This window comes from Wyeomyia smithii, chromosome 1 (genome assembly GCF_029784165.1).
Source record: "Wyeomyia smithii strain HCP4-BCI-WySm-NY-G18 chromosome 1, ASM2978416v1, whole genome shotgun sequence".
Lineage (NCBI taxonomy): Eukaryota > Metazoa > Arthropoda > Insecta > Diptera > Culicidae > Wyeomyia > Wyeomyia smithii.
Window position 1 is genome coordinate 104509183 of NC_073694.1, and position 24115 is coordinate 104533297.

At 36.0% G+C, this 24115-nt stretch overlaps 2 long non-coding RNA genes across 2 annotated transcripts; both read right to left on the bottom strand.

The window, feature by feature from the left end:
- Nucleotides 1-1755: 1755 nt before the first annotated feature.
- On the bottom strand, nucleotides 1756-2308 carry LOC129732530 (uncharacterized). Its single transcript, XR_008729281.1, has 2 exons — nucleotides 2055-2308; nucleotides 1756-1990 (listed from the first exon to the last, which is right to left on the bottom strand). It is a non-coding gene; the product is annotated as an uncharacterized LOC129732530 (long non-coding RNA).
- Nucleotides 2309-7143: 4835 nt separating this feature from the next.
- LOC129731160 (uncharacterized) lies at nucleotides 7144-7734 on the bottom strand. Its single transcript, XR_008728976.1, has 2 exons — nucleotides 7443-7734; nucleotides 7144-7378 (listed from the first exon to the last, which is right to left on the bottom strand). It is a non-coding gene; the product is annotated as an uncharacterized LOC129731160 (long non-coding RNA).
- Nucleotides 7735-24115: the final 16381 nt, after the last annotated feature.

A 24115-nucleotide genomic window follows, 5' to 3' on the forward strand; every position in this document is an offset into this window, starting at 1 on the left:
TCACCTATACCGAGTATCTTCACCTGCCTCGACAAATGGCCCTGGCAAACTGGCAGGAAAGGTGGGATAAAGACGACCTTGGGTGATGGATGGACTCGATCTCGCCCAAAGTGTCTACAAAAGCTTGGTTCAAAGGGTTAGATTTAACTCGGGATTTCATTCGAGTTATTTCGCGCCTAATGTCCAATCACTATGTTGCAAACGCACACCTCTATCGAATTAACTTGGTCGATAGTAATATGTGCGAATGTGGAGGATACGAAGACATCGACCACATAGTTTTCGTATGCCCAAAGTATCATAGAGCAAGGACCAAGCTTAAAGATTCTCTCAAAAAACAGAAAGTGACGTCTACGATTCAGGTACGGGATGCGCTTGCTAGCCGCAACCCCGCGCTTGTAATACCTATTTATGACTTTTTAAAAGATATCAAATATCAAATTTGATTATCTCCTTGCTGTTTCTGCTTATTTTCCCAACACAACTACCCTCAAAAAGTTTCACACTAATTCTGTTCCTTTTTTCTTCTTTCTTGTGTTATTCTTTTTAGAGAAACATGAATCATTGCTTCTTTCTGAGAGACATGATCCACCAAACTTGGGTATAAGTTTTGGTTTCGAAGAGATAAGGAACCATCACACCTCAATGAATAGTATTAAGAATTGATATTTAACATAGAGAAGAAATTTAATGTTATTTTTAGTCGTAGGTTTAAATGACATGTATTTTTAAATTGTATTTATAAAAAAGAAAAGATGAGAGGGTTTTTATGCCTGTTTGAGAAGGAGCAGTCGGGATACAGGCTCTACTCAAGCTGGCTTTTCCCTACTCCAAAAGACATTCGGCCCCGTTATGCTTCGCGGTTGAGCCTAAATAAATATTAGTTATAAAAAAAAAAAAGTTCAATCAAAACCGAATTAGCATCCTGGTCTCCATCATTTAAAAAGTTTTCGTTAAAAATGAGCGTTCGTGAACCCATATTATATACTGAGAAAATTATTTATATGTAACCTACAGTTAAATTTTTTAACCGGTTAATGTCAAAGATGCCAGATGTTTTTGAAAAATGACTGCAACTGCTCGAAAAACCAAAAAAAAACTGCTTGAAAACGAGGAGATAAGCCTGTATTACACTGTTTGCCTGCCACGCTTACCATGAAAAACCTATACCTAAGTAGAAATCACTCAAAATCCTTTTAAAGCGCACAAACTCAAAATTTGAGTAGAGAGGCTATACCTACTTCTGAGTTGTATGATCATATCTATAATTGGATAACGAAATATACCTAAAAATTGGTACCATATAAGATAAAACAGATACAAAAATGACTTGTTTTAACGCATATTGGGATGTTTAAGTTCATGATTATCAACAAAATAGGTAGTTTTAACGATTAAGTTCGTCAATTCAACCCATAACTAATTTGTTTTACAGATCATTGGTAATGCCAAGTGGGTAGTTTTAACATATCAGTGAGTTAACTTCACCCTAAACTAAGTAGCTTCTAATGACATATTTCTACAAAAATAAGTAATTTCAACCTAAAATAAAGTTCTTTTTACTCAATCCTATAGTATTGAGTACCCAAAAGTAAGTAATCTGGTATGAACTACAAATTGGGTAAAAATTACTCAACGATCGATAAAACTACCCAAAATTAAGCTCAAACTATTCACTATAAGCATTGAGAATTCCTGCAACAGAAATTGAAAATTTTGGTTTTTTAATACAAATAAAACTCAAAACACTAAAGATAATGTTTATAACATTGTTTATATTCCCTCCAACAACCGAAAGTTGCTTATCACACAATCGATCTTGAGGTGTGTCCGTTCGTTTTCTTGGTGGGACCTTCAACGCTGTAAATTTCCGGAAAACCAAAATCTGGCCCGTGCCACTCTGGCGCACACCAGTAGTTCATTCTCTGGTTCAGTGGCCCCGCAGGCGATACCACTTTCTGTGCGGGTGGTTTTGCTTTCGGAAGGAAGTCTACAAGAAACAGGATTTTTATTAGACTATGGAGAATTTTGCATTTGAAAATCACAAACCTTACCTTTCGCTAATCGATGAGGATATTTTATTCATTTTGAATATTTCAAAGCAAACAAAATACAACTCCAAACCTTCTTTCACTAGAAACCCGAATTTTAAGCACTCGTAGAAAAAAAACACTGTTGATTTCACAACTGTTTCTTTCTTGACAGCACTGGCAGGTTAAAAATTTTCATCCAAAATTAGGTAAACAATAACCTCTCGAGCAGCGAAAATTCGAAACATTTCATTCAAACATAGATATGGTGCATTGATCCATCATATGAGTTTTTTCTACAAATTTCACTTAATCAAAGTTACTCAAAATCGCAGTTCGCTTAGGCGAACTCAGAAATTGGTAGTTTTCGTACTCATGATTAGGTAGCTTCATTTAACCGTGGAGAGGGAGAAACGAATACTACACTCAAAACAGATAACATGCAAATATAAGATTATTTAGTCCCTAGATAAGTAATGTCGCTAGTGTGCCCATTGTATTCGAGGCAAATCATGTTGCACAAAAGATCCCAAGCACTAGAGTCGATTTGTCGAGATTCGACTTGAAAACTGCTTTGAGAATCATGATCTAGTAGACCTACCTCTATTTTTAACCTTGTTATGGGCAAAAACTGCCAAAGGAAAAAGCAGACTACACTGAACCAAATTGCTCGCACATGAATGTGTTATCATTGCTTGACTTTAGCTTTTAACGATTGTATATCATTTTAAGTCTGTAGTACACTCTTTGTCTAATGGTCAAATATTTGACCATCTGACATAATGGTCAAATTTATTTGACATCATGGTTGTTGTTTTTCCGTGTTTGCCCCATGTTAAAATTGGAGAGTGACAAACAATTATATTTTACCAAATTTTTATCTGTCAAAAAGTGACAAATATTTGACGCTCGGTCAAAGAGTGTAATACAGGCTTTAGAACTGATTATCACCCTTTGCTTGCGCAGTTCAAATAAATAAGGGTAACACTGAACAGTTAAAATGATTGTTATTAACTATGGGAAAAATTATGGACGAGCACATCGAAAGTGAAACGGTGTGAAACTGAATCGTAAAACAGTTCATGTTTGTGTATGATTTCACTAACCCATTCCCGGCGGAGAGTAATCAGATTTTACCTCGAAAAATGACCTTCGAACTCTTGTTATTCAGCAACTACGCGTTCAATTAATACAAACTAGGTTGCGTATTTTAGAATGATCTGTTCTCAAACCGCATTTAATAGTTTAATCGTTCAAAATATCAAGTTTAATTGTAAAGTTGTAATCCAAGTTCAGATGTCAGGTGATGCCATACACGCTTACCGGGAAAAACCTATACATAAGTAGAAATCACTCAAAATCCCCTTAAAGCGCACAAACTCAAGAGCTGAGTAGAAAGACTGTACCTACTATTGAGTTATATGATCATACTTATAATTGGATAACGAAATATACCTAAAAATTGGTAGCATATGAGATATAACAGATACAAAAATGACTGGTTTCAACGCATATCAGGATGTTTCAGTTCATGATTATTAACAAAAACAGGTAGTTTTAACGATTAAGTTCGTCAATTTAACCCACAACTAGTTTGTTTTACAGATCAATGATAATGCAAAGTGGGTAGTTTTAACATATCAGTGAGTAAACTTCACCCAAAACTAAGTAGCTTGACATATATCCACAAAAAAAAATTCCACCCAAAATTAAGTTCTTTTTAGTCAATTCGATAGTACTGAGTACCCAAAAGTAAGGAACCTGGCATGAACTGCAAATTGGGTAAAAATTACTCAACGATCGAAAAACTACCCATAATTAAGCTCAAACTACTCAAATTAAGCATTGAGAAATCCTGCAGTGAAAAATTGAAATATTGCTGCAGCAGTATTGCTAGTAAAATTCAATGGTGAGCCGCTCGTCAAACATACAATCAGTTTGAGGTAAATAACTTTTTCTACAAGCATCGTAGCGTTTTACGGTCTTCAGAAGAGTTTTTCCCAGGAAAATTTCCTACAAATATCATGTATGGATATGTTTTTAGGAGTCAACTGGACATCTCTAGAGAATAAGTTTTGAAAAAGTTGATTTATCCATGTAAAATCGTATGGAAACTTTAAAAATCGGGCGCAAAAATATAGTTACACCGATCGATCGGAAAAGTAACACGTTTGTTATAGGACCCATAAGGAAGACGAAAAGTGCATGGGAGCTAGAATTTATTTTTTGTCCCACCCTAGTGTGCAGGTAGTCTTCAAAAGATGTACTATACCGAAAAATATGTTAACTATGAAGCGATAGGCAATCAAAGGTCAATCCAAACGAAACCGAAAACGCGACCGACTTGTTGAACAGTTCAAGACGCAGTTTTGTGAACGTTTGTTCTGAAAAAAATAACTCAGTATCCATCTGGCTTTTCTACGTACGGAAGGAGAACAAAAGCCAAGATGCGATTAAATTAGACTCACCTTAATGTTAAAGCCCGAGCTACAGGGTCATTTGAGTGAATCACCATGAAAACGCGCTTCACAAATTCTTCTACATTCAAAATTTTTTCAAGATGTTTTTCACTTTGTTGACAAACGCGTAGAGCCCACAATCTAGATAAATTAGAACTAATATAAATGGTTACGCTAGCTGTCTTTTAGAAGAAATGTTTTACCCAATACGAAAAAATTCCGCCAGTTTCAGGAAAGATGAGTTAATAAGAACTGGGAACGGGTACTTTTCAAAAAGTTTTGGAAACCTAATAATAGCTTCGCATTGTTCTCCCATTTTCGCAGAACGCAGACCTGAAAATTGGATTTGTTTTTTGTCCATTCTGTATTTTCAAAAATGATAATACCTTTATCAAGTTCAATCAAACATGAAATCCATGGAATCCCCGAACACCTCAGACCAACAGTTGTGCCATCAATATTTTCGGCAAAATTTGGTCACCTTCCAGAAGATAGTTCCTTCTTCACGGACGGATCTGTAATGGATGGACATTCCGGATATGGCGTTTTCAACACAGATCATCGCATATCCCGCAAATTGGCACAACCTTGCTCCATATACGTAGCTGAATTGGCTGCCATACACAATTCGCTGCGAATCATCGAGCTCAAGACACCAGGCAATTATTTCATCTTTTCGGACAGCCTCAGTTCTATCGAAGCTCTCCGATCGATTAAACCGGTCAAGCACCCGTCCTATTTCCTCCCAGAAATTAGACGGATATTAGAAGTGCTGGTTGATCGGTCTTTCATTATCTGCTTTGTGTGGGTCCCCTCTCATTGCTCAATCCCAGGCAATGAAGAAGCTGATCTATTAGCAAAAAGGGGTGCCATAGAAGGAGATATATTTGATAGACCGATCACCTATACCGAGTATCTTCACCTGCCTCGACAAATGGCCCTGGCAAACTGGCAGGAAAGGTGGGATAAAGACGACCTTGGGCGATGGATGCACTCGATCTCGCCCAAAGTGTCTACAAAAGCTTGGTTCAAAGGGTTAGATTTAACTCGGGATTTCATTCGAGTTATTTCGCGCCTAATGTCCAATCACTATGTTGCAAACGCACACCTCTATCGAATTAACTTGGTCGATAGTAATATGTGCGAATGTGGAGGATACGAAGACATCGACCACATAGTTTTCGTATGCCCAAAGTATCATAGAGCAAGGACCAAGCTTAAAGATTCTCTCAAAAAACAGAAAGTGACGTCTACGATTCAGGTACGGGATGCGCTTGCTAGCCGCAACCCCGCGCTTGTAATACCTATTTATGACTTTTTAAAAGATATCAAATATCAAATTTGATTATCTCCTTGCTGTTTCTGCTTATTTTTCCCAACACAACTACCCTCAAAAAGTTTCACACTAATTCTGTTCCTTTTTTCTTCTTTCTTGTGTTATTCTTTTTAGAGAAACATGAATCATTGCTTCTTTCTGAGAGACATGATCCACCAAACTTAGGTATAAGTTTTGATTTCGAAGAGATAAGGAACCATCACACCTCAATGAATAGTATTAAGAATTGATATTTAACATAGAGAAGAAATTTAATGTTATTTTTAGTCGTAGGTTTAAATGACATGTATTTTTAAATTGTATTTATAAAAAAGAAAAGATGAGAGGGTTTTTATGCCTGTTCGAGGAGGAGCAGTCGGGATACAGGCTCTACTCAAGCTGGCTTTTCCCTACTCCAAAAGACATTCGGCCCCGTTATGCTTCGCGGTTGGGCCTAAATAAATATTAGTTATAAAAAAAAAAAGTTCAATCAAAACCGAATTAGCATCCTGGTCTCCATCATTTAAAAAGTTTTCGTTAAAAATGAGCGTTCGTGAACCCATATTATATACTGAGAAAATTATTTATATGTAACCTACAGTTAAATTTTTTAACCGGTTAATGTCAAAGATGCCAGATGTTTTTGAAAAATGACTGCAACTGCTCGAAAAACCAAAAAAAAACTGCTTGAAAACGAGGAGATAAGCCTGTATTACACTGTTTGCCTGCCACGCTTACCATGAAAAACCTATACCTAAGTAGAAATCACTCAAAATCCTTTTAAAGCGCACAAACTCAAAATTTGAGTAGAGAGGCTATACCTACTTCTGAGTTGTATGATCATATCTATAATTGGATAACGAAATATACCTAAAAATTGGTACCATATAAGATAAAACAGATACAAAAATGACTTGTTTTAACGCATATTAAGATGTTTAAGTTCATGATTATCAACAAAATAGGTAGTTTTAACGATTAAGTTCGTCAATTCAACCCATAACTAATTTGTTTTACAGATCATTGGTAATGCCAAGTGGGTAGTTTTAACATATCAGTGAGTTAACTTCACCCTAAACTAAGTAGCTTCTAATGACATATTTCTACAAAAATAAGTAATTTCAACCTAAAATAAAGTTCTTTTTACTCAATCCTATAGTATTGAGTACCCAAAAGTAAGTAATCTGGTATGAACTACAAATTGGGTAAAAATTACTCAACGATCGATAAAACTACCCAAAATTAAGCTCAAACTATTCACTATAAGCATTGAGAATTCCTGCAACAGAAATTGAAAATTTTGGTTTTTTAATACAAATAAAAATCAAAACACTAAAGATAATGTTTATAACATTGTTTATATTCCCTCCAACAACCGAAAGTTGCTTATCACACAATCGATCTTGAGGTGTGTCCGTTCGTTTTCTTGGTGGGACCTTCAACGCTGTAAATTTCCGGAAAACCAAAATCTGGCCCGTGCCACTCTGGCGCACACCAGTAGTTCATTCTCTGGTTCAGTGGCCCCGCAGGCGATACCACTTTCTGTGCGGGTGGTTTTGCTTTCGGAAGGAAGTCTACAAAAAACAGGATTTTTATTAGACTATGGAGAATTTTGCATTTGAAAATCACAAACCTTACCTTTCGCTAATCGATGAGGATATTTTATTCATTTTGAATATTTCAAAGCAAACAAAATACAACTCCAAACCTTCTTTCACTAGAAACCCGAATTTTAAGCACTCGTAGAAAAAAACACTGTTGATTTCACAACTGTTTCTTTCTTGACAGCACTGGCAGGTTAAAAATTTTCATCCAAAATTAGGTAAACAATAACCTCTCGAGCAGCGAAAATTCAAAACATTTCATTCAAACATAGATATGGTGCATTGATCCATCATATGAGTTTTTTCTACAAATTTCACTTAATCAAAGTTACTCAAAATCGCAGTTCGCTTAGGCGAACTCAAAAATTGGTAGTTTTCGTACTCATAATTAGGTAGCTTCATTTAACCGTGTAGGGTACCTCCACTTTTTTCAAAAGTGGGTGATATCTAACTCACTTTCCATAACTTAAGATTTTGGAGGTGTTTGGAAAATTTCTAGTATGAGCGAATGTTACACTCAACAAGACCTACAACCTACGGTAGGTCAGTTCAGAAGTTCTTGTGTTTTTTCACCATTTGTAGCACCGCGAAATAATTGTGGGATAGAAGCCAAAAATTCTGGTTTTCTTGAAAAATGTATAACTCAGTCAAATATTCACCGATTTTCACAAAACCACTTTTGTTTGATTCGTCATTGAATATAATTTCAAAAGTTTAGTGTATTTGTAGTTTTCGTATGCCCAAAGTATCATAGAGCAAGGACCAAGCTTAAAGATTCTCTCAAAAAACAGAAAGTGACGTCTACGATTCAGGTACGGGATGCGCTTGCTAGCCGCAACCCCGCGCTTGTAATACCTATTTATGACTTTTTAAAAGATATCAAATATCAAATTTGATTATCTCCTTGCTGTTTCTGCTTATTTTACCAACACAACTACCCTCAAAAAGTTTCACACTAATTCTGTTCCTTTTTTCTTCTTTCTTGTGTTATTCTTTTTAGAGAAACATGAATCATTGCTTCTTTCTGAGAGACATGATCCACCAAACTTGGGTATAAGTTTTGATTTCGAAGAGATAAGGAACCATCACACCTCAATGAATAGTATTAAGAATTGATATTTAACATAGAGAAGAAATTTAATGTTATTTTTAGTCGTAGGTTTAAATGACATGTATTTTTAAATTGTATTTATAAAAAAGAAAAGATGAGAGGGTTTTTATGCCTGTTTGAGAAGGAGCAGTCGGGATACAGGCTCTACTCAAGCTGGCTTTTCCCTACTCCAAAAGACATTCGGCCCCGTTATGCTTCGCGGTTGGGCCTAAATAAATATTAGTTATAAAAAAAAAAGTACTCATAATTAGGTAGCTTCATTTAACCGTGGAGAGGGAGAAACGAATACTACACTCAAAACAGATAACATGCGAATATAAGATTATTTAGTCCCTAGATAAGTAATGTCGCTAGTGTGCCCATTGTATTCGAGGCAAATCATGTTGCACAAAAGATCCCAAGCACTAGAGTCGATTTGTCGAGATTCGACTTGAAAACTGCTTTGAGAATCATGATCTAGTAGACCTACCTCTATTTTTAACCTTGTTATGGGCAAAAACTGCCAAAGGAAAAAGCAGACTACACTGAACCAAATTGCTCGCACATGAATGTGTTATCATTGCTTGACTTTAGCTTTTAACGATTGTATATCATTTTAAGTCTGTAGTACACTCTTTGTCTAATGGTCAAATATTTGACCATCTGACATAATGGTCAAATTTATTTGACATCATGGTTGTTGTTTTTCCGTGTTGTTGTTAAATTTGTTGTTAAAATTGGAGAGTGACAAACAATTATATTTTACCAAATTTTTATCTGTCAAAAAGTGACAAATATTTGACGCTCGGTCAAAGAGTGTAATACAGGCTTTAGAACTGATTATCACCCTTTGCTTGCGCAGTTCAAATAAATAAGGGTAACACTGAACAGTTAAAATGATTGTTATTAACTATGGGAAAAATTATGGACGAGCACGTCGAAAGTGAAACGGTGTGAAACTGAATCGTAAAACAGTTCATGTTTGTGTATGATTTCACTAACCCATTCCCGGCGGAGAGTAATCAGATTTTACCTCGAAAAATGACCTTCGAACTCTTGTTATTCAGCAACTACGCGTTCAATTAATACAAACTAGGTTGCGTATTTTAGAATGATCTGTTCTCAAACCGCATTTAATAGTTTAATCGTTCAAAATATCAAGTTTAATTGTAAAGTTGTAATCCAAGTTCAGATGTCAGGTGATGCCATACACGCTTACCGGGAAAAACCTATACATAAGTAGAAATCACTCAAAATCCCCTTAAAGCGCACAAACTCAAGAGCTGAGTAGAAAGACTGTACCTACTATTGAGTTATATGATCATACTTATAATTGGATAACGAAATATACCTAAAAATTGGTAGCATATGAGATATAACAGATACAAAAATGACTGGTTTCAACGCATATCAGGATGTTTCAGTTCATGATTATTAACAAAAACAGGTAGTTTCAACGATTAAGTTCGTCAATTTAACCCACAACTAGTTTGTTTTACAGATCAATGATAATGCAAAGTGGGTAGTTTTAACATATCAGTGAGTAAACTTCACCCAAAACTAAGTAGCTTGACATATTTCCACAAAAAAAAATTCCACCCAAAATTAAGTTCTTTTTAGTCAATTCGATAGTACTGAGTACCCAAAAGTAAGGAACCTGGCATGAACTGCAAATTGGGTAAAAATTACTCAACGATCGAAAAACTACCCATAATTAAGCTCAAACTACTCAAATTAAGCATTGAGAAATCCTGCAGTGAAAAATTGAAATATTGCTGCAGCAGTATTGCTAGTAAAATTCAATGGTGAGCCGCTCGTCAAACATACAATCAGTTTGAGGTAAATAACTTTTTCTACAAGCATCGTAGCGTTTTACGGTCTTCAGAAGAGTTTTTCCCAGGAAAATTTCCTACAAATATCATGTATGGATATGTTTTTAGGAGTCAACTGGACATCTCTAGAGAATAAGTTTTGAAAAAGTTGATTTATCCATGTAAAATCGTATGGAAACTTTAAAAATCGGGCGCAAAAATATAGTTACACCGATCGATCGGAAAAGTAACACGTTTGTTATAGGACCCATAAGGAAGACGAAAAGTGCATGGGAGCTAGAATTTATTTTTTGTCCCACCCTAGTGTGCAGGTAGTCTTCAAAAGATGTACTATACCGAAAAATATGTTAACTATGAAGCGATAGGCAATCAAAGGTCAATCCAAACGAAACCGAAAACGCGACCGACTTGTTGAACAGTTCAAGACGCAGTTTTGTGAACGTTTGTTCTGAAAAAAATAACTCAGTATCCATCTGGCTTTTCTACGTACGGAAGGAGAACAAAAGCCAAGATGCGATTAAATTAGACTCACCTTAATGTTAAAGCCCGAGCTACAGGGTCATTTGAGTGAATCACCATGAAAACGCGCTTCACAAATTCTTCTACATTCAAAATTTTTTCAAGATGTTTTTCACTTTGTTGACAAACGCGTAGAACCCACAATCTAGATAAATTAGAACTAATATAAATGGTTACGCTAGCTGTCTTTTAGAAGAAATGTTTTACCCAATACGAAAAAATTCCGCCAGTTTCAGGAAAGATGAGTTAATAAGAACTGGGAACGGGTACTTTTCAAAAAGTTTTGGAAACCTAATAATAGCTTCGCATTGTTCTCCCATTTTCGCAGAACGCAGACCTGAAAATTGGATTTGTTTTTTGTCCATTCTGTATTTTCAAAAATGATAATACCTTTATCAAGTTCAATCAAACATGAAATCCATGGAATCCCCGAACACCTCAGACCAACAGTTGTGCCATCAATATTTTCGGCAAAATTTGGTCACCTTCCAGAAGATAGTTCCTTCTTCACGGACGGATCTGTAATGGATGGACATTCCGGATATGGCGTTTTCAACACAGATCATCGCATATCCCGCAAATTGGCACAACCTTGCTCCATATACGTAGCTGAATTGGCTGCCATACACAATTCGCTGCGAATCATCGAGCTCAAGACACCAGGCAATTATTTCATCTTTTCGGACAGCCTCAGTTCTATCGAAGCTCTCCGATCGATTAAACCGGTCAAGCACCCGTCCTATTTCCTCCCAGATATTAGACGGATATTAGAAGTGCTGGTTGATCGGTCTTTCATTATCTGCTTTGTGTGGGTCCCCTCTCATTGCTCAATCCCAGGCAATGAAGAAGCTGATCTATTAGCAAAAAGGGGTGCCATAGAAGGAGATATATTTGATAGACCGATCACCTATACCGAGTATCTTCACCTGCCTCGACAAATGGCCCTGGCAAACTGGCAGGAAAGGTGGGATAAAGACGACCTTGGGCGATGGATGCACTCGATCTCGCCCAAAGTGTCTACAAAAGCTTGGTTCAAAGGGTTAGATTTAACTCGGGATTTCATTCGAGTTATTTCGCGCCTAATGTCCAATCACTATGTTGCAAACGCACACCTCTATCGAATTAACTTGGTCGATAGTAATATGTGCGAATGTGGAGGATACGAAGACATCGACCACATAGTTTTCGTATGCCCAAAGTATCATAGAGCAAGGACCAAGCTTAAAGATTCTCTCAAAAAACAGAAAGTGACGTCTACGATTCAGGTACGGGATGCGCTTGCTAGCCGCAACCCCGCGCTTGTAATACCTATTTATGACTTTTTAAAAGATATCAAATATCAAATTTGATTATCTCCTTGCTGTTTCTGCTTATTTTTCCCAACACAACTACCCTCAAAAAGTTTCACACTAATTCTGTTCCTTTTTTCTTCTTTCTTGTGTTATTCTTTTTAGAGAAACATGAATCATTGCTTCTTTCTGAGAGACATGATCCACCAAACTTAGGTATAAGTTTTGATTTCGAAGAGATAAGGAACCATCACACCTCAATGAATAGTATTAAGAATTGATATTTAACATAGAGAAGAAATTTAATGTTATTTTTAGTCGTAGGTTTAAATGACATGTATTTTTAAATTGTATTTATAAAAAAGAAAAGATGAGAGGGTTTTTATGCCTGTTTGAGGAGGAGCAGTCGGGATACAGGCTCTACTCAAGCTGGCTTTTCCCTACTCCAAAAGACATTCGGCCCCGTTATGCTTCGCGGTTGGGCCTAAATAAATATTAGTTATAAAAAAAAAAAGTTCAATCAAAACCGAATTAGCATCCTGGTCTCCATCATTTAAAAAGTTTTCGTTAAAAATGAGCGTTCGTGAACCCATATTATATACTGAGAAAATTATTTATATGTAACCTACAGTTAAATTTTTTAACCGGTTAATGTCAAAGATGCCAGATGTTTTTGAAAAATGACTGCAACTGCTCGAAAAACCAAAAAAAACTGCTTGAAAACGAGGAGATAAGCCTGTATTACACTGTTTGCCTGCCACGCTTACCATGAAAAACCTATACGTAAGTAGAAATCACTCAAAATCCTTTTAAAACGCACAAACTCAAAATTTGAGTAGAGAGGCTATACCTACTTCTGAGTTGTATGATCATATCTATAATTGGATAACGAAATATACCTAAAAATTGGTACCATATAAGATAAAACAGATACAAAAATGACTTGTTTTAACGCATATTAAGATGTTTAAGTTCATGATTATCAACAAAATAGGTAGTTTTAACGATTAAGTTCGTCAATTCAACCCATAACTAATTTGTTTTACAGATCATTGGTAATGCCAAGTGGGTAGTTTTAACATATCAGTGAGTTAACTTCACCCTAAACTAAGTAGCTTCTAATGACATATTTCTACAAAAATAAGTAATTTCAACCTAAAATAAAGTTCTTTTTACTCAATCCTATAGTATTGAGTACCCAAAAGTAAGTAATCTGGTATGAACTACAAATTGGGTAAAAATTACTCAACGATCGATAAAACTACCCAAAATTAAGCTCAAACTATTCACTATAAGCATTGAGAATTCCTGCAACAGAAATTGAAAATTTTGGTTTTTTAATACAAATAAAAATCAAAACACTAAAGATAATGTTTATAACATTGTTTATATTCCCTCCAACAACCGAAAGTTGCTTATCACACAATCGATCTTGAGGTGTGTCCGTTCGTTTTCTTGGTGGGACCTTCAACGCTGTAAATTTCCGGAAAACCAAAATCTGGCCCGTGCCACTCTGGCGCACACCAGTAGTTCATTCTCTGGTTCAGTGGCCCCGCAGGCGATACCACTTTCTGTGCGGGTGGTTTTGCTTTCGGAAGGAAGTCTACAAGAAACAGGATTTTTATTAGACTATGGAGAATTTTGCATTTGAAAATCACAAACCTTACCTTTCGCTTATCGATGAGGATATTTTATTCATTTTGAATATTTCAAAGCAAACAAAATACAACTCCAAACCTTCTTTCACTAGAAACCCGAATTTTAAGCACTCGTAGAAAAAAAACACTGTTGATTTCACAACTGTTTCTTTCTTGACAGCACTGGCAGGTTAAAAATTTTCATCCAAAATTAGGTAAACAATAACCTCTCGAGCAGCGAAAATTCAAAACATTTCATTCAAACATAGATATGGTGCATTGATCCATCATATGAGTTTTTTCTACAAATTTCACTTAATCAAAGTTACTCAAAATCGCAGTTCGCTTAGGCGAACTCAAAAATTGGTAGTTTTCGTACTCATAATTAGGTAGCTTCATTTAACCGTGTAGGGTACCTCCACTTTTTTCAAAAGTGGGTGATATCTAACTCACTTTAGAGTAACAAAAAATGAGCGTGTACTATTTGAAGAATAGGTTTTGTACAAAATTTTGGATTACACTGTGCTACAGCGATTTAGAACTTCTGAAGTGACCTAGTGTAGGTTGTAGGTCTTTTTTTTATAGGGGGGTAGTTTGTAATGATTTATTTATGTACTAAAATATCTATTCAGAATTAGTATTGTGTGCTCTGCCACAAATGGTGACATTTCAACCCTATTATATATATTTGTACGCTTTTTAGTATTATTGAACGTTATTAGCTTTCGCAGTTAAGATAATGTAATTGTAGGAAAATTATTAAACCTACTTGTGAAGAAAAAAAAAGGAATAAAAGGAGGTTGTAGGTCTTGTTGAGTGTAACATTCGCTCATACTAGAAATTTTCCAAACACCCCCAAAATCTGAAGTTATGGTCAAAATACGGTTTTTTGGACCTCAGTGCATACAATTTTTTTTAACTCAGTCATTTCTCAACCGATTTTCAATATCGAGGCAGTTATGGAAAGAAGATAAACAGAGCTTTCAAAACTGAGTTTAAAAATATTTTTTTAGTTTTTTTCACGCAATTTTTCAATTTAATTTGAAATTTGCCCCCTGTTTTTGTGAGAAAGATACTACAAATACACTAAACTTTTAAAATTATATTCAATGACGAATCGAACAAAAGAGGTTTTGTGAAAATCGGTGAATATTTGAGTGAGTTATACATTTTTTAAGAAAACCAGAATTTTGGCTTCTATCCCACATTTATTTCGCGGTGCTACAAATGGTGAAAAAACACAAGAACTTCTGAAGTGACCTACCGTAGGTTGTAGGTCTTGTTGAGTGTAACATTCGCTCATATTAGAAATTTTCCAAAAACCTCCAAAATCTGAAGTTATGGTCAAAATACGGTTTTTTGGACGGTTTATGTTGAAAAATAGCATGTAAAAGTCTCAAAAATTATATTTAAACTCAAATTACTCAACATGTTTTAGAGATATTAGTACAAACCAGTAGATGTTTTGAAAGCTCTGTTTATCTTCTTTCCAAAACTGCCTAAATATTGAAAATCGGTTGAGAAATGACTGAGTTAAAAAAAATGTATACCCTGAGGTCCAAAAAACCGTATTTTGACCATAACTTCAGATTTTGGAGGTGTTTGGAAAATTTCTAGTATGAGCGAATGTTACACTCAACAAGACCTACAACCTACGGTAGGTCAGTTCAGAAGTTCTTGTGTTTTTTCACCATTTGTAGCACCGCGAAATAATTGTGGGATAGAAGCCAAAAATTCTGGTTTTCTTGAAAAATGTATAACTCAGTCAAATATTCACCGATTTTCACAAAACCACTTTTGTTTGATTCGTCATTGAATATAATTTCAAAAGTTTAGTGTATTTGTAGTATCTTTCTCACAAAAACAGGTGGCAAATTTCAAATTGAATTGAAAAATTGCGTGAAAAAATCTAAAAAAATATTTTCAAACTCAAATAACTCAACATGTTTTAGTAGTAGTAGAAAAACCAGTAAGCCTTTTGAAAGCTCTATTCATTTTCTTTCCAAAACTGCCTAAATATTGAAAATCGGTTGAGAAATGACTGAGTTAAAAAAAATTGTATGCACTGAGGTCCAAAAAACCGTATTTTTACCATAACTTCAGATTTTGGGGGTGTTTAGAAAATTTCTAGTATGCGCAAATGTTACACTCAACAAGACCTACAACCTACACTAGGTGACTTCAATAGTTCTGACATATTTTTTTTGTAGCACAGTGTTATTAGTTCACCATATCGTGTATAACATCGAAAAAAATATGTTCAGGAAAATCGATGTTTTGGAATGGTAACCATACCTCACGCCCCGACCAACCAATCTTTAAGTTTCTTCATGAAACGAGAACGATCGCTATCGATTAGTTTTGAACCTATATCGATTGTTTTCAGTTGTTGTCGTTTCATAAAGGTGCATAAAGAGTGGTTGATCGGGGCCTAGCTCACCAAATGGTTATTTCTCAATTTACTATAAACTGGATGGTCACAACTGGGGCTGATATGGTATGTAAATGGTTATGTGACTTGTTTATAAATGGTTAGGATACTATAAGGGAAACAATTCGTTTATGATATTTGTTTATGCGGGATTCGGATTCCATATTTTTTTAATCAATGTTATTACAATTTCCTTACCTCCTAGTTCACAGGACGATTCCGCATCCACAGCCGCTGCAATTTGTTGCATTCTTTCGGGCTCTAACCAATTTACAGTTTAGAGTAACACCTTGAAAACAACTGACAAAACTTCGAATATTAGCTTTAGAACAACTACTGCTTTTACAAATTGAAAATTTCGACATTCACTCATATTACGCAAAAATGAGTAAATACGGCTTTCGAGAAAAACTGGGTATATATTACTCAGTTCAAACAATAGGTGTTATCCAGTTTTTGACGTTTAGCATAGATATAGAAAACAGAGTAGATGTTACTCAGTTTAGGGTAAAATTGAAGGAGCGTGTTAGACATGTTGCTCGTGATTTGATCATTGGTCAAACACTGCACGCTCACTCTGGATAACCCAAAACTGAGTCAAAACCTATTCAGTTTCGCTAAAACCATATGTACTCAAAATTGAGTAAAAGTTGTTTTACTCATTTTTGAGTACCACCGAATGTTATAAAAATTGAGTAAATATTACCCATATTATACCTGATGCGCGATGCGTAAAAGTTACTCATTTTTGATTAAAAAATGAGTACTTTAAGCTTCAATGAGGGAATTTCGGAAAAATTATCATTATTGACTTGATGTTATTATATTTTGCCTTTTTAATGAATTTTATTTTAAAAAAGGCTTATTTCAAGAAATTTACCTTTGTTCGCCGGGACACGGGAGATTCATTAAGCAGACAGTATGTGAGTAGAGGAAGAACGAAATATAAGCGAACTGGAAATATGATACAGATTTGGAAAAATATACCGCATCCCGACGGGACTTGAACCCGCAATCTCCCTGTCTCCGGCATGGTGTTTTGACCAATTAAACTACGGGGGACGGTGGTACTGTTCCACAATCTATATCGTTTCACATTCCGCTGTTGACTTATTCTATTGCTCATCCCTAACTACACACACTGCTGTGCAAGCGTTATTTATAGACTGAAAGGAATGTCTCATCACACACAGAAGAGTCAGCTGATGCTGATAACTCTTATAGACCTGTGTGATCGAGACCGAAGTCAGTCTGCGTCGTGCTTGCAAGTGCGACACAACTACGGAAGGTGCTCCGTACGGCTAATTTTTTCGAACTGAATTTCTATTTTTAACAACGGCTTTTTCCCGTTAACACGCAAGTTCATTAAGCAGACAGTATGTGAGTAGAGGAAGAACGAAATATAAGCGAACTGGAAATATGATACAGATTTGGAAAAAAATACCGCATCCCGACGGGACTTGAACCTGCAATCTCCCTGTCTCCGGCATGGTGTTTTGACCAATTAAACTACGGGGGACGGTGGTACTGTTCCACAATCTATATCGTATCACATTCCGCTGTCGACTTATTCTATTGCTCATCCCTAACTACACACACTGCTGTGCAAGCGTTATTTATAGACTGAAAGGAATGTCTCATCACACACAGAAGAGTCAGCTGATGCTGATAACTCTTATAGACCTGTGTGATCGAGACCGAAGTCAGTCTGCGTCGTGCTTGCAAGTGCGACACAACTACGGAAGGTGCTCCGTACGGCTAATTTTTTCGAAAAAATTAGCCGTACGGAGCACCTTCCGTAGTTGTGTCGCACTTGCAAGCACGACGCAGACTGACTTCGGTCTCGATCACACAGGTCTATAAGAGTTATCAGCATCAGCTGACTCTTCTGTGTGTGATGAGACATTCCTTTCAGTCTATAAATAACGCTTGCACAGCAGTGTGTGTAGTTAGGGATGAGCAATAGAATAAGTCGACAGCGGAATGTGATACGATATAGATTGTGGAACAGTACCACCGTCCCCCGTAGTTTAATTGGTCAAAACACCATGCCGGAGACAGGGAGATTGCGGGTTCAAGTCCCGTCGGGATGCGGTATATTTTTCCAAATCTGTATCATATTTCCAGTTCGCTTATATTTCGTTCTTCCTCTACTCACATACTGTCTGCTCAATGAACTTGCGTGTTAACGGGAAAAAGCCGTTGTTAAAAATAGAAATTCAGTTCGAAAAAATTAGCCGTACGGAGCACCTTCCGTAGTTGTGTCGCACTTGCAAGCACGACGCGGACTGACTTCGGTCTCGATCACACAGGTCTATAAGAGTTATCAGCATCAGCTGACTCTTCTGTGTGTGATGAGACATTCCTTTCAGTCTATAAATAACGCTTGCACAGCAGTGTGTGTAGTTAGGGATGAGCAATAGAATAAGTCGACAGCGGAATGTGATACGATATAGATTGTGGAACAGTACCACCGTCCCCCGTAGTTTAATTGGTCAAAACACCATGCCGGAGACAGGGAGATTGCGGGTTCAAGTCCCGTCGGGATGCGGTATATTTTTCCAAATCTGTATCATATTTCCAGTTCGCTTATATTTCGTTCTTCCTCTACTCACACGGGGGATCTTTGAATTTTTTCGCCGTATATCCAACCAACGAGTCCTGGTGAAAAAGAAAAATTGGCATAAGTTGCAGTCAATTATTTCAAATTATGAATTACCTACTGACACAGATAACAGACATCCAAGCTAGTTTCGCTTTATGTGTAAAAAGATTCAACGGTTTTTTAGCATGTCGCAATACGCAGTATGGTGGCGCTAAGAACACTTAGTGGTCAACGATTTAATAAAATCGATAGTTTTACAGCTTTTATCGATATTCTCGCAATAAGAAGGGTTGCGGTTTTTAATGTAGAAATTTCGTGATGTTATCAGTGTTATATCATTGCAAAAACAGCGACTCTATAACCTGTGATATTGTGGCGCCAGCACTAAATTAAAGTTCGGAAGTCGGACTTCCGACTTTACAAACACATAGAATAAATGCGTGTTCTCGGTGTTCACAAAACATTAACTGCGGGAATGATTTCAATGTATTTGTTTTTGTAAGCCGTAGTGACAGCGCAGTGGCGGCTGAGATGGTTGCAGTGTTGCGAGAACAACAAAAATAAACATCGGAAGTGAGCCCGACTGCCAGATCATCAGCGGCGATTTGATCATTTTTATTTAAATACACAATAATGTTCATGCGTCTGGCAGCTTTGACTGTAATCCAGCGATGCCATCACTAAACTGGTTAGAGTCGCAAGTTGCAGAAAGATGTCGTCAGCATTCCAAACGAGTAAAAGTTTGAAATCTTACACACGATTTCTGGAGTTTTTTGTTCTAGCTTGGATGTCTGTTATCTGTGCTACCGATAAAAACTAATTTCAAACATTTCTATTTCTTCCTTTTTTCAGACGGTTTGCTTGGTTTGCTGTTTGCTTTTAATTGCAAAAAAATAACAAAAACAACACGCAAGCACCAGTTACCCAATTTTGAGGAAATTTGCCACCATGATCAATTTAATTCTACTCATATTTTGACGTCCTCGAACAACTGAAAAAAATGATTAAAATTCAACTCACCCGCTGAGAAGCACAGAGTGAGCGTGTGAGAGGGAGAAACGTGTGACTGTGTGAGTGTCAAAATGAACCAGAATGACTGTCATTGACTGTCAATTTGAACCAAGGGAAAAAAGCATTTTTTTGTTATGAGTATTGTTATAACTGAGAGGTAAACAATATTTATCGCCAACGGTTTTTGTATTCATTGTCGTTTTACAAAATATTTTGGTTTATTTTCACGTAAAATAATAAGTTCATAAGCTTTCAGCATTGATCAGTTTAGCGTACTTCGATTATTAAACTTGCGCTTTTCTGGATTTAACGCTTTGGTTACAATTTCGAACACACTTCATCACGGTCGAATGTTGATTCTCGTTACGCAAAATAGTGAGATGCAGGATTGTAAAATTTTTGCAACTGCACGAAACCCCGAAAAATCTGGCTCACAGGTTATGCGCTCGCACACATTTTTAGAAAATTTGCGTGCGCAAATATATATAAACTAAAAATTCTGAAGAGACTTTTATACAACAGCAAATTGAAAAAACACAGACTCAAAAAAATTGTGTTTTACGGACAAATATGCATATTCAGTATTCCTGATATTACTTAAAACTTCGTTTGAGTCATGCATGCGTTACAGCAAGAAGATAGTTACACGCTATAAAAAAACAACGCATTTGCATATAAGATTATTTAATCCCTAGATAAGTAATGTCGCTGGCGTCGCTGGATTTTTACAGGATATTTATAGGAGTTGATCTGTTTGGGAACGTAACATCAAACGTCGTTACACTGCACGGAGTCGTCGAGTCCTTATTAGAGAATTTATTGTTCAGAAATATCAGACGGGTGAAATTAAAAAAGTCATATGAAATACTCGATGCACTAATAAGGCTGATACAAATTTTAAATTCTTTTTATGTCCAAGGTTATCAAAGTTAGCAGAGGGGTGGCAAAAAATAAATATCACCGAGACGAAAAAAAAAGAAATATCTTTGATCAAAGTTTGTGTGCAAGTTATGACGTTTGTAACTTGCACTCAAATAAATGTTGTAAAATAACACTTTATTATTATTATTATTAATTTCGCTTGCCTTTCGATGACACTCTCGCTGTCACCTGACTTGTTTGTTGCTAAATTAAGCATTTATGCTGTCGGAAAACCAATGAAATGAACAAAACGGTTTGAGCTTGTTTTTCTTCCCCTTCCAATATTCAAGATTTTTGAAGGGAGGGGGGATGGGTGACATAAAATGAAAATAAAACTTGTAACGGCCTAATTCACATTAAATAATATGATTCGCTATGCACGCTTGTAAAAAAATATCATCAATGAAAAATTTTGCATTTATATTTTCAGTGATAGTAGTCGATAATTTACAACATGAATTCAAGCGCATATGTGAAAGAAAATCATCCATGTCAGCTCCATCAACCCATTCCCGGCGGGTGATGCCGTATACGGTTAAATGAAGCTACCTAATTATGAGTACGAAAACTACCAGTTTTTGAGTTCGCCTAAGCGAAGCTCGATTTTGAGTAACTTTGATTGAGTGAAATTGGTAGAAAAAACTCACATGATGGATTAATACAGTAACTTATTTTTGAGTGAAATATTCTAGGTTGTATTAATTATGAAATTGGTAATTTCCTTCGATCCCTTCCATCAATAATTTTCGCGGCTCGAGGGGTTTTGTTTTACCTAATTTTGCCTAATTGCCAGCGCTGTCAAGAAAGAGACAGTTGTGCACAGTGTTTTTTTTTTCTACGAGTGTTGAAAACTCGGTTTTTTGTGCAAAAAGGTTTGCAGTAGTATCACATACATAAGACATACGTAACGCTCAGGAAGAAATCTTCCAAAAAAGTTGGTACAAAATGAACTACTCGAAAGTACCAACCTCTGTAAAAAAAACCTCTGTTTGAGTTGTCTTTGAAGGCAGTGTACCTGCGCAGCCCTGCATTTGTCTCGTTCCTACTCGAAAAATGCTGCATTGATTTTGTAAATAATTTTTTGACAGTTCCTTATGGGATTTTCTTTGGGGCTCGATAAGGCCGAGAAAAAGAAAATTCATTTTGTTCATTATTTATCGAGCAGTTTGACAGGGCGAGGTATGGAGTACTATGGGGCAATGTGTACCAGAAAAAAACGCCAGTGTTACGTATGTCTTATGTATGTGGTAGTATTTTGATCGCTTTTATTATATTCAAAGTGAATGTAGAATCTTCATCGGTTAGCGAAAGGTAAGGTTTGAGATTTTTAATTTTTCATATATATTTTAATTTTTCATATATATATTTTAATTTTCCATATATAATAAATGCTGTTTCTTGTAGACCTCCTTTCGAGAGCATAACTAACCGCACAGCAGGTGGTAACGCCTGCGGGGACACCAAACCGGAGAATGAACCAGAGTGGCACGGGCCGGAATTTAGTTTTCTGAAAATCTAGAACGTCGAAGATCCCACCAAGAAAACTAACGGCCGCACCTCGAAATCGATTGTGTGATAAGTAACTTTCGGTGGTTGAAGGGAAAATAAACAATGAAGTATTTTCTTTAGTGTTATGAGTTTTATTTATATAAAAAACCGAAATTTTCAATTTTTCACTGCAGGATTTCTCAATGCTTAATTTGAGTAGTTTGAGCTTAATTATGGGTAGTTTTATCGATCGTTGAGTAATTTTTACCCAATTTGCAGTTCATGCCAGGTTCCTTACTTTTGGGTACTCAGTACTATCGAATTGACTAAAAAGAACTTAATTTTGGGTGGAAATTTTTTTGTGGAAATATGTCAAGCTACTTAGTTTTGGGTGAAGTTTACTCACTGATATGTTAAAACTACCCACTTTGCATTATCATTGATCTGTAAAACAAACTAGTTGTGGGTTAAATTGACGAACTTAATCGTTAAAACTACCTGTTTTTGTTAATAATCATGAACTGAAACATCCTGATATGCGTTGAAACCAGTCATTTTTGTATCTGTTATATCTCATATGCTACCAATTTTTAGGTATATTTCGTTATCCAATTATAAGTATGATCATATAACCCAAAAGTAGGTACAGTCTTTCTACTCAGCTCTTGAGTTTGTGCGCTTTAAGGGGATTTTGAGTGATTTCTACTTATGTATAGGTTTTTCCCGGTAAGCGTGTATGGCATCACCTGACATCTGAACTTGGATTACAACTTTACAATTAAACTTGATATTTTGAACGATTAAACTATTAAATGCGGTTTGAGAACAGATCATTCTAAAATACGCAACCTAGTTTGTATTAATTGAACGCGTAGTTGCTGAATAACAAGAGTTCGAAGGTCATTTTTCGAGGTAAAATCTGATTACTCTCCGCCGGGAATGGGTTAGTGAAATTATACACAAACATGAACTGTTTTACGATTCAGTTTCACACCGTTTCACTTTCGATGTGCTCGTCCATAATTTTTCCCATAGTTAATAACAATCATTTTAACTGTTCAGTGTTACCCTTATTTATTTGAACTGCGCAAGCAAAGGGTGATAATCAGTTCTAAAGCCTGTATTACACTCTTTGACCGAGCGTCAAATATTTGTCACTTTTTGACAGATAAAAATTTGGTAAAATATAATTGTTTGTCACTCTCCAATTTTAACATGGGGCAAACACGGAAAAACAACAACCATGATGTCAAATAAATTTGACCATTATGTCAGATGGTCAAATATTTGACCATTAGACAAAGAGTGTACTACAGACTTAAAATGATATACAATCGTTAAAAGCTAAAGTCAAGCAATGATAACACATTCATGTGCGAGCAATTTGGTTCAGTGTAGTCTGCTTTTTCTTTTGGCAGTTTTTGCCCATAACAAGGTTAAAAATAGAGGTAGGTCTACTAGATCATGATTCTCAAAGCAGTTTTCAAGTCGAATCTCGACAAATCGACTCTAGTGCTTGGGATCTTTTGTGCAACATGATTTGCCTCGAATACAATGGGCACACTAGCGACATTACTTATCTAGGGACTAAATAATCTTATATTTGCATGTTATCTGTTTTGAGTGTAGTATTCGTTTCTCCCTCTCCACGGTTAAATGAAGCTACCTAATTATGAGTACGAAAACTACCAATTTTTGAGTTCGCCTAAGCGAAATGCGATTTTGAGTAACTTTGATTAAGTGAAATTTGTAGAAAAAACTCATATGATGGATCAATGCACCATATCTATGCCTGAATGAAATGTTTTGAATTTTCGCTGCTCGAGAGGTTATTGTTTACCTAATTTTGGATGAAAATTTTTAACCTGCCAGTGCTGTCAAGAA